We start from the raw sequence: 11,017 nt of genomic DNA, 5'->3' as shown, positions 1-11,017 counted from the left end.
CGTTATGCATATATCTAACAGCCTTTATTGTGAGTGAAGAAGAATTTAGGAAATTGTGTTTGTCAACAAATGGTGCCCAGTTCGAGCTTATTCATTTTTTTTGTCCGTCCAATTCTAATTTCCATAATTCATCCTTTGACTTATTAAGACGATAATCCCCTTGTTACATAGTCACCAGAGCAGAATTCACCAGGGAACTGTGCATGTGGGGGTGTGAGTGTGTGTGTGTGTGTGTGTGTAGAGAGAGAGGGAGGGAGAGACAGAGAGAGAAGAGGGTGTGGTCTCCAACAAACCCAGTGAACCCTGATACCTCTTTCTTCTCCCTGCTCTCCCCTCATCCCCTCCCCCAGCCTCCTTGGCTTCATTACATTGGCTGCTCGTGGATGCTAATGATTAATTGCTTATTTGCCTGAATGGGGGTTTGATTGGCGTGTTCGTGGAGCAGACCTGACGAGCTGCCAGAGCTGTCAGCCGGGGCTCGACGCAAACTATCGGCAAGACAGAGAGACAGGGAGAAACACAAACAGTGATGCTAAAGAGTAGTCTACATCAGAGACATCATAACATATTACTGCTCCTGCACTTTAAAAGCCACAAGCAAAAGGGCTTTACTTGTATTATCTGCCATCTGCTAATTACTATTAATGCAATAGTTATTTTGCATGTTTGCATGCATGCAAACGTGCACTCAGGCACCTTTGTGTGCACTTTGCCAAATGACACCGTTCTGTCAATCATTTGAGTTTACTACAGCTGCAGCATACCCAATTTTAATCATGGTTAGAGGCAAAAGACATCACCACCCATCAAATTACATACATTATTGTATGTCTGCTCTATAAAGGGGGGCATACATATATGCAAAACATGTGTGTCATATGTGTCTAATTTGCAGACATCCTTTACCTGCTTCTGTGCGTCTATATGTATCATATCCCAGTTCCAGACAAGCTCTCTCAAGACTAAATGGGTGTTATGGGAATATTGCAAATTGCTGAGAGAGAAACATCTCTTCAACGTGTGGGTGTGTTTGTTCGCACAAGCATTTTTTATTACTTGGCCTTTTGTATTGTGCCCTCATCAGTTGCAGCCCTTTACACCTAATATAATCTGGTCTTTTTAGCAGTGAATTTGGAATTAAAAAAAATGGAATATTATTTGAAAACATTACAAAATAAAAATGTCTTTTCTCTTTGGTAGAGATCTGTGTAGCCCCATGCTTCTTTCCCTCTTAGCTGTCTTTTTTAGTGCAGCTCAAAGCCACGCCTGCTGCTTTATACTGGCCAGCTTCTTTTACAGCACCCCTAATGAGGAGATATAAGACATTTTCAAGGTAGTTTGGTCCCTTGTTAAAAGTGTTATGTAAAACTGGAGAAAACCAAATAAAGACGTGAAAGTGTCTGCTATGTGGAAACACCCTAAGGTAGTATTTTCTGTCTGTTAATTGATTATAGATCGTAGCAGCTGAGGACATGAGTAGCAGGCCAAACAGCACCAGGCCAAGCATGGTTTAGTATTTACAACCATATACGCATACTTGGTGTAACACAATAAAATTCTTCTGAAGAGGAAGAAGTCTTCTCATCAAACTGTTTCATTTGTGACTCCATGCTTCAGGGATTTAGAGAATGCAGCAAAGGGTTATGTTTGATTCTAGAATCTCAAACCTGTGGACATTGCGGGTGGAGGCAGCGCAGTTCACTGTATATGCATGGTATGTCCCAATCTGAGGGAGCCTTAATCCTTTGGAAAGTGAGGGCGATCGTAGGAAGGCTCGAGTTACACTTTAAGTTGCAGAAAAATAAAGACCTTAGACATTTAGGAATGCACATCCATACTTAGGAAGCTGAGGTTTAGATCGATTGCTTTGTGAGTCTTGCAGTTTTTTCTCTGCAACTGCATACAAATACTGGAGGATGAGTGATTGGCATACACCACTATTAAAGCCTCCACTATCTGAAGCAATATTAATACCATGCAGCAAGTGTCTGTGTGACCGCATGTGAGCGTTTTATAAATGGCTCTCAGGGGTATGCATCACACCATGCAACACAGCACGGTGGATCACCTTCTTTTCTGTTACACAGATTTCTCTTAGTTCATCTCATTATAGGTCCTCCTTCTTCAGCCTTCTCTCCTTTTTATTCTTCTGCTTTTGATTGTCTGCTCCAGCTCTTGAGTCCAAATCACACTCCTATGGAAATTCCCAGCGGTTCTCATAATGTGACACTTGTCAGCCCACCTCTGCACTTCGATCACCATCCGCCAATCATGCAGACACTTGTGCATAAAAATTGGAGATTTGATAGACAGGCTCTCCCTGTCAGAGGGCTGAAAGTCTGCTTGCATGCCAGCCACAACAAAATGAACTCTCAGACTAATGTCTCCTTCAGACCCAGCATTCAGTTTTATGTTGTGATTAAAAGTAAAAAAGTATATATCAAGTCCAAATATCCTGTCAACAAGCTATCTTTTATTGTATCAGCTGCATTTTTTCCCCACCTTTTCTTAAAGGGACAGTGTGTGAAATGTATCACAATTTAGTGGTGCACTAAATTAACTACAAACAACAAGCTACTAAGAGAAAGCTACTAAGGCAGCCATGGAGGGATGTCTCCCATTATTATCTAATAACTGCTGCAGTCAAGTTCATCCAATGTAGGTTAAGAACCGAGCCACCGTGGCCTTATTCCTAAAGAAACTGAAAAATACACTTCAATGTTATGTTGAATTACCTCACCGTCCAGCAGACAGCCTGCAACCTCAGCGTTCATTTGAAAGTCTGCTCCTCATAAATTGTCGCCACCTGATAAATTCTGCACCAGTGTTGTTTTTTTCCTGGATATTATGTTTTTTTCCCCCATTTTTTTTTTTTTTTTTTTTTCACTCGACAAAGTATTGATGTTTTTCCATTGCAACAGAAAGTGGGACCTAAAATGATCTACAGCTGTTTTTGCTTGTTTTTAACTCATCTGAAGGCCGACAAGGTTTTCCTTTTTCAGCTGATCTAATCAAAAATGCCAACATAACATGGCATCTCCCAATGGATGCACCACTCCTTATATATTTATAGACTATTGGTTTTAAGCAATGAAAACTTTCTCATTTTTATCTGTCATTAGTTTTTTACAGAATATGTATTTTTTAGAGCAATTCAAGATTTTTTTGCAAGTAAAAAGCAAGATGTTTTACATACTGGCCCTTTAAAGTGGTTGCTTTTTTTCCCTTTTGACTTAAACATTTAAAATTTTTAACTAAATATGATAAAAACCATTATATTTACACGCCGAAGAATCACACTCTACATTTATTTTCTTTTGAACAAAAATCATACAGCATAACAGTGTAAAAAGCTGTTAACACCCTTTCTGATTTGATTTACTGACACAATCATTAAATGCCTTAAACAGGACTTACCTGGACCTGAAGTGCAACAAATACACTCAAAAGCTAGACATCCAAAGAAATAAGAAATCCAGGAAAAAATGAGAAAAAAGGTCTATCGGTCTGGAAAGGGTCACAATACCGTTTCCTAAGCTTTTGGAGTCCATTGAACCACAGTGAAAGTAATTATCCTGAAGTTAGGAACTCATTAAACAGTTTTGCGCCTTCCTGGCTAACCAAAATTACCTTAAAGGTATAGCGGATGATTTCCGGGTGGATCATAAAAATTAGTGGTCCTCCTAACTGTCAATCAATCAGGTAAATCATCTTTTGAAAAGTAAGCTTGTATGAGCGATGCAAACAGCAACTTTTAAACAGAGCGTGCATGAGGAGAAATGGGCTTGTGCACGCTCTTGCACACGTTTAGAAAGGGTTCTGTCTCGGGAGCGGGTACAAGGTGTATGTGCATTTATTTTAAAGTGGAGAGGGTGGGTCTTTTCAATTATTCACGAAAATCCTCCACTATACCTTTAAGAGCGTAGTGACAACTAATACAAGAGGCCAAAAAGCAGCTTTCAAAGAACTGCAGTCTTCAGTCTCCTCAGTTCAGGTCATTGTTCATAAGAAAAAGCTTGGCAAAAATTGATTTCCAAGACCAAAACCAATGCAGAGCATAAAAGACATTAATCCTTGTATCAATTTTACCCACCGCATCTTGAAGATGACCTAAACTTTGGGGCCATTTTCTGAACAAATAAGACAAAAGTTGAACTTTTTTGAAGGGGCCTATCTCATCAATCTAGTTTAAAACCAACCCTTCAATAATAAAATAAGAGAGCCTCATATCAACAGTAAAGCATGGTGGTGGTACTGTGATGCTCTTGTGCAATTTTCTTGCTTCAGGACCTGGTGGACTTGCTGCGATAAATTAACTGCCATCTACCGAAAGTCCTGAAGGTGTATTACTGCTGGATTTCTGGACCAAAATGCAGACAACCTCTTAGAAAAAAAAAAAAACAACAGATGATGATCTGGATGCAGGAGGCAAGCACAAGGACCCAGTGAAATATAAGAACAAACTAAGGCTAAAATAATGGAGATCAAAGGTGCAACTGGTAAAAACGCAGAGACACAGTTGAACAGAATCCACTAATTAGCTAAAGACACTGTCTGAAGGAGAGAAAAATAACCTATCCAATAACTTGCAAAAATGCATGAGAAACCAATGACATGGCTAAATTAGAACACTAATGAATACAAATAAGCAAAAACAAAATCAAGTCATGGCACAAAATATGGAACATAATACGACAGGGAAAGCATTAAAAAACATAAATGCAAAATACAAAAAAAAACATAACCTAAAGACCTACAGATCATGACAGAGGGAGATTATCCAGCCACCTGGTGACCTCAAGCTGAAAATAACTTGTATTATGCAGCAGGAAAATAATCAAAACACCAGGAAGTCCTCTGAATGGCTGAAGAAAAGGAAAACAAATACTTTTTAGTGGCCTAGTCAAAGTCCTCACCCGATTCATCTTTCGGGGGCACAACCTTAAAAGGCTGTTCAAGAAAATCCTCCAATGTGGGTCAATTACAACTATTCCTTAAAGACGGTTTAGGAGAAAATCATCCACAGCATTTTAAAAGACTTATAGTAAGCTATTTAAAAAATGTGTGATTGCAGCTGCTGCTGCTGCTAAGGGTTGATCCAACCACTTCTCAGGTTTAGGTGGCTTTTACATTTTCACACAGGGCCATTACTGGTTTGGATTATTTTATCTGTTAATAGGTGTGTTTAGTTGTGTCTTTGACTAATACATTAAATTAGTGTTCTGAAACACTTAAGAAAAAGCATCTTATTGTATTGGTGCTTTTAAAGTTTGAACTGAGGGACATCAAATATCTGACTTCAAATAAATATTCTTTGTAGGAGTCTAATTTTCCCCTTTGTTACATTCTGTCCACCCTGATACCGGCATCCGTGTGTCAGTTGACCTCCTTCCTGGATTCTTCTGTCGGGAAGATGCCAAATACCAGCTGGTGCCAAGAGCTGCATTCATGGCTAAACATACACCTGCATGAGAGCGGTACCTAATTTATCTGCTCGGCTGTACAAACAGACGCACATATGGGTGTGTGCATGCACCAGCTGGATGCTTTGTGCACGCAGTGCATTCCGCTCACCTCTTCCTAATGACTGCCTCTTTTCACACCTTTGTGCAAGGCCCTATTTTATCCCACTTGCCATTGCTCCCCTGTCTGTTGTTAATCTTTACAAGAGAGAGGAGCATCTTCTTATTCTGGAGACCAGATGTTGGGTTATGGTATGTCGGCTATGCAGTGCCGCAGGCTGTTAGTGAAGAGGTGTGCAGAAAAGCTGAAATCATAGTGCAGGTAAAGAGAGTAGCAGGAGAAGGGGATAAAACAGAAAGTGAAGCAAAAGAGTGGGGGAGGATGAGTGAGGAGCTGAGACGGAAGGTCACTGAGTACGGTGTGTCCTTAGAAACCCTCAGAGGGAGTGGACGCTGGGAGAGGCGGGGATGGGAGGAGAGGATGAGAAGTGCGGCATGGCTGGGAAAAGAGGTTAGTAAGCCAGTTGAAAGTGGATAACCACCTTCTTATATCGCTCCAGTTACACATTATGAAAGCTCGGAGAACGAAAGTAGGAGATTAACTGAAATATGGCGAAGGACAGATGGCAATGACTTTAATCTTGTCTGGACAAATCCAGCGCATATGATGCTTATAGTGCAGCACCAAATAGACATCTATGAAGTGTGCTGCTTTTGTGCAAATGCATGAGCAAGCCCACTGGCCAATTAGGAAATCCTAAATAGAGTTCAGTCTAAAGCAGCTGCAAAGCGAACAACATAAACAGCTAAATAAACAAGGAACGCAGCGGTCGATTTTATGCAGCTGATGCTGCAGTGTCACGCTGCTTCTCTTTTACTGCTTTGTTGATTTTTCTGAACAATTTGTCCTCACAGGAAAATGTCACACTACCCTGTCAGCTCTGACTGCATCCCCACCCCTACTCACCATCCCACCCACTATCTCTCCCTTTTTTCTCTTTCCTCCCTCTTTTCATTTGAGGCATACAGATTTTTTTTCCTTCCAACTTTTCACTTCTTATCTTCTTCCCACTTTTCCTTTGTTGTAACGACAAGGTTCAAAGAAACAGCAAGGGCTTTAGAGCAGACATTTATTGAACATTTGTGAGAAACCTAAATGCTTTAAACTTCCCATGGCCACCTTGGTTACAATGAAATGAGACCTGAAAAAAAAATGGGAAAAAAGAAATTTGGTTTAAAACCAGCTATAGGATGCACATCTATTAAGCTGATTCAAGCAATAAGTAAGAATTTCATTGCAAACTTAATTTGCTTTAAGGAGTTTCAATCAATAAAGTGAAAACATTATATTACATAGCTTTATTACACACAGAAGGATTTGTTTCAAGTGTTTATTTCTGTTAATTCTGATGATTCTGGACCACAGCTTGTTCAAAAAAAACAAAAAAAAAAACATTTTTATAAAAAAATAGGATACCAATTTGAAGATGAAATTTTATTTATGGCTTAAACAATCAGAAGGAAGTCTACTTAATTAAAAGTTGTCCACCACACAATAAAGTTAAATGCTAAAGAAGATGGTTGTACAGAGAGTGTGCTTAAGTATAATGTTAGAAAATTTAGTGGGAGAAAAATGGTTGCAAATTAAAAATTACAATGGGGATCACAGCAGTCCATAGAGGTAGTCTGATAGACTTGCTTGCTGATATTTTATTTTATTTATTTATTTATTTATTTATTTATTTATTTATTTATTTATTTATTTATTTATTTATTTATTTATTTTTCAATATCTGCAATGGCCAACACATGCACATGCTTATCGAATCATTGGTGCGTTCAGCTGCCATGCTTTAAAGTCAAATAAATGTTTCCTTTTTCTTTAAATCAAGATTTGTACAGCAGTTGTTATCATGGTGCCATTTTTAGCATTTTGGCTTTAAAAAAATCGCTCCCTCCCAAAAAAAAAAATATTGGCAGTTCATATCGGTGATCGGTTAGTTGATGTCAAAAAAAATCGCCACTGGCTTTAGAGCACCTATATCGGTCGATCTCTATACCACACCCAACAATGCAGCTGATGGCCACTGTAAGCACCTGAGGTCCCTCAGTGTTTCCAGTTAGATGCTGTAGATCTCCTAAAAGTCTGTTGTGGAGAGTGTGATATCTTCTGCCATCATCTGCTAACTTAAAAAGCTAATAAGGAAGGCTAGCTTTGTCCATGTAACTAATCAAGACCCTCTGCAGATGATTTCACAAAGAAAAATTCTTCATAAAGTGAAGAGCATTGTGGGCGACAGTGAGCAACCTCCTTAGAAGAATATATTTTCAGGCCTATCCAGATCTGGTGTAAAATAAACTAAGGGTCATTCTTGCCTACAGCTATCAACACCTTCAACAACCTATGAGTCACTTCAGCATTTAATTTCCATTTGGGATTTATAAAGTATTTTTGAGTTGAATTAAATAAAAATGTATGGATGTGTTTATCTAATACTAAAATACTAAAAATATCAAGTTCGACTTTTGACTGTGGATTGAACTCAGGCTAATTTTTTATTTGGCTTACTACCAGCTGCGACAGAAACCTGTCAACCTCCCTCTTGCTACAAAGTTCAAGCTCTATTTAGGAATCACGCGGTATAGCTGGAGGCGTGAAGGATATAAAGGCTTGGACACAGACTGACAGAGCCAGACAGCTGCATTGGACATCAAAGCTGAGCTTGCTCAGTCCCATAGTCTATAAATCAAGCTGCTAACAACACATACAGTATAGGGTTACGCCTCTAAAAGAAGAAACCCCTCACATGCTGCCTCATAGATCAAAGACCTCAGGGACGCTGACCACATCCACAGCAAACGTCTGCCAGATTCCTACCTTATGACATTATAGAGGAATGTTTTTTTTTTAGAGAGAAATTCATATTCCATGGTTTCTTCACCTCCCCCTACCCAATTACCTCATCACTTGCCTCCTATACTCATGCGTGCTCTACTTTCCCAGTATCAATCTGCAAAAAATGAACAGTTTGATAAATCTGAAATTGATTTCTTATTTTTCTAAGGCTGAATTTTATTCCAATGTCATTCTTGCTTCATTCCTCCCCCTTCCCTTCCAATCAGCTGTCCCCCCTCCCTACTCGGCTTCATCTCGTCTCCACTTGACCACCTGTGGCCCCGCTTCCCCTCCTGTCAAATCCTCCGCCCTCAAAAACCCTCCTCTGTCAACTCATCCATTGCTGCCATTGCACTTGCGTCTTAAGACCATACTGAGTGTCACGGGGCCTACTCAACACAGCCAAACACACATACACCAAGAAACACAGGTCATGCTCAAGCACGTCAATATCAAACTCAAGTACTGAGGCACGCTATAAACGTTTTCTCTCTGGATTTTAAAGCCATTAATGGAAGTGTGACTATTCTAGTATCTATTTATGGTAATGACCTTAGATATACAGCTTTAACTCTTTCATACATTACCTCATCCTTGATCCATGAACAAATATGTTTGGTTTTGCTTTTTGTCTCTATGTAGTTTTTCTTAGTGTAGATAAGGACTATGTGTTTTGCCATCATATGTTGTAAGGTGGGTGAATAAACTTTGCTTCTTAGTCTCTTCTAGTTCAGTCTTGTGTTTCATTTCAATCTACCAACATTTCTATATGGTTTGTCAATCTAGACCATAGTAGTTATTCTTTATATATTATTATTTTTTTTACTGTCTCCATGATGGTTGACTTGTAGGGTTGATTGGATCTTTAAAGACAACTAATAACTATATTTGGATTTCTGGGATTATTCAATAATAAATTCTTTAAGTCAGTTACAGGCTATGGACAATAGGACCCAGAATTTGAGGAGGAGAAACAGTTAGGGTTCTCAAAATGTTTATCAGAAACAGAACTGCGGAGAACAGCTTAGGCATCTAATGCAGGAACCTCTGCAGGAGGAGACCACAGGTTAGTGGCCACATTTATCTGGAGGTGGATATAATGAACCTGTGAGTCACTAACCTGAAAGATTATGCCGAATCTGGAGGGTAAGGTTGGTTCGAGATGGTCGGCTGCCAACATGACGTGACAATGACGTCTAGAGAGTCCCAGGCACTGGTGTCCCGGAGGTCGAGGACAGCCAGGAGATCATAACCAAGCAGACAAAGGAAGGCAGTATAATCCAGAGGGTAAAGTCAAAGCCAGTGTCGAAGTTGTGCTCGGTAGTCAAAGCCAGGAGATCAGAGGTTCGAAGAGGTACTGCAGAGAAATCCAGAACGGAGTCAGAAAACAGTTCCAGGTTCGGTTCACAGACAGGCAAAAATCAGGGTCAGGATCAGGCAATCAGAAATACAGGTATGCTACAGAACTCTTACCACTGGCTCAAATAATCTGGCACTAATGACTAATGACTGGTCTGAAGGCTGGTTAAAAAGAGCCTGAAGCAGGTGGATCAGATGAGGGGTAATAAGAAATTGGGCCGAGACACTAGCGCCGAGATCATGACAACCAGTGTGTGGAATAGACATTCAAACTCTCAACCTATTTAGGTATTTCAGCAATATTTTCTAGAGAAATGTTAATAATATAAATAAGAGCGTTGTGATATTTGAGAGTCGGGGTGAGTTCAGAAATCCCATTATTTCCCATGTATCATCATTAACATTAACAAAGTTTATCTTACACATTGTTAATGTCCGGTTTGACTACTTTGGTCACGGAACTCAATCATTTGGTGAGAATTGAATGCAAATAAACAAGCAAACAACCTGCCTCATAAGCAAATGATACAATAATCTTCAAGCATGTTAATGTTGGACTTAAACCACAGGTGCAGCCAAAAGCACAGACATCTTTTCTCTTTACAAATCCACAAAATGCTTCTATTTGCTCCATTTTTAAATGAGATTTGATGCTATTCTTGCTAAAACCGAGTCAATTGCGGTATCGACAGGTGAGTCCTCCAGCGTAGCCATGTTTGTAATGCTCTAGTAATGGCCTTCTGACTGTCCCAATTCCTACATGTCCCACCCCAAAAAACACTGGAGGCATGTTATTGGTCCGACCTGGTGGTGGATCGGAGAAGGACGCATTAGCAGGAGTCTTTCAAGATGGATTTGTTGTGAGAATGAAAATTCAGATCTCACAACAACCCAACTTGTAGCGCAAAGTTAAATGCTGGCAGCAGTTTGATCACAAAATTTAATTTCATCCTGAGACTTTAGTATGTCAAAACCAGTGATATCTGGGTCCTGTCGTGCATGTGCATTTGGTGTGCTGCATTTTCAGGGCTTTATGTGGTTAAATGCAAGTAAGATGGTTGGGAAAATAATTTCTGCAGAACTGCAGTAAATCGACATTCTGAATTACCCATGTTGGGTAGTTACCCTCGGGGGCTTGAATCTGACACCACAAGTTAAAATGCCAAAACACAACCTCTTCTGAAGATGGTTAAGCTCCATCGTGTTACCGCTTAAGATAAGTCATCCTAGGTCAACACATGCTTTTGCTTACTTTCAGGTCACAAGCTCCAACCAATAACATAAATATCAGCTTTCTTTG

This window comes from Cyprinodon variegatus, unplaced genomic scaffold (assembly GCF_000732505.1).
Source record: "Cyprinodon variegatus isolate N-32 unplaced genomic scaffold, C_variegatus-1.0 Scaffold490, whole genome shotgun sequence".
Taxonomy (NCBI): Eukaryota; Metazoa; Chordata; class Actinopteri; order Cyprinodontiformes; family Cyprinodontidae; genus Cyprinodon; species Cyprinodon variegatus.
Note: the sequence above shows the minus strand (reverse complement) of the source record.